General features: G+C 41.5%; 1 protein-coding gene across 1 annotated transcript in view; it reads left to right on the top strand.

Annotated features, from left to right (window-relative positions):
* Positions 1 to 1,107, top strand: part of RGS6 (regulator of G protein signaling 6) — a 302,264-nt gene that overhangs the window by 227,720 nt on the left and 73,437 nt on the right. The gene's annotated exons all lie outside the window — the stretch shown is intronic.

The following is a 1,107-nucleotide window of genomic DNA, read 5'->3' as shown; positions in this document are numbered from 1 at the left end:
AAAAAAAAAAAAATAGAATATATTAGGAACCTACTATGTGCTTTGTTCTGTGTAAGAAGCTCTCTGGAGATCGAAATGTAGCAAAGTAAATAGAACAGGCTATCTTAGCACTTAATACCAGAATTCCTCTTTGTTTAGCAAAGGACATTAATCAGCCACTTGAGGCAGAAAGTAAGGCCCTGAGGGCAGGGGTTTTGGCAGAGACTCAAACAGCAGAGGGAGAAGGCTGTGCTGTGCCATATGAGAAACTGAGAGGGAAGATCTGAGGATCATGAAAAGCCAGGAAGAAGAGAGACGCCAGGGCAATGGTGGAAACCAGGGTACCATGTAGTGTCTGGAAACTCCTAGCACTAAGGTGGCCAAGAACTTTTCAAAAACAGGAATATCAACTATGTGATTTTTAAATTGTGTGCTGCTGGCTGGTGCAACATGGACCCCCTTCTTAAGACCCTCACATTTCAGTCAAGGATCCCACATTCTCAGATACTTCATGAGAAGGAGTGATTTTGTGAAAATGGATCCAAAATTTGTGGAAGAACAGAGGTATCATGTGAGAAAGCAGGAGCCTTGGGAGCACACATTAATCTGTGTGTCCTTAGACAAGTTACTTAATCACTAGGCCTCAGTTTCCTCATCTTTACAGTGAGGATGTGACTAGTACTTTTTTCACAGAGTAGCTATGAGGACGCAGATGAGTTAACAAATATAAAATGCTTGGAACAATCCTTACCACATCATAAGTACCATACAGGGAGTTGCTAAATCAATAAATGAATGCAACATTCCGCTTCTAAACAAATGGTATGGTTTCTCCTGGATGAGTGGATGCATTTCTGATCCACTGTGGGTCACTTGGCACTGAACAGGACTCTGTTTCTCCCCTGTGGGTTAAGGGAGGGGTAGAAGGTAAGTGACAACATCTTTGATAAAAGGCTGGATTTATGAAACATCTTGGGTGTGTTGGATTGGGTTCTCTAGAGAAACACAAAAACCAGCAAAGTGTATATATATATTTATAGAGAGAGAAAGAGAGAGAGAGAGAGATTTATCTTAGGTAAATGGCTCACAAGCGTGTAGAAGCCAAGTTCAAGCTGAAAAGTTCGTCTC

Source organism: Orycteropus afer, unplaced genomic scaffold (genome assembly GCF_000298275.1).
Source record: "Orycteropus afer afer isolate SDZICR_OR568_19922 unplaced genomic scaffold, OryAfe1.0 scaffold00079, whole genome shotgun sequence".
NCBI classification, from domain to species: Eukaryota; Metazoa; Chordata; class Mammalia; order Tubulidentata; family Orycteropodidae; genus Orycteropus; species Orycteropus afer.
This window is presented reverse-complemented; position numbering and strand designations above follow the sequence as displayed.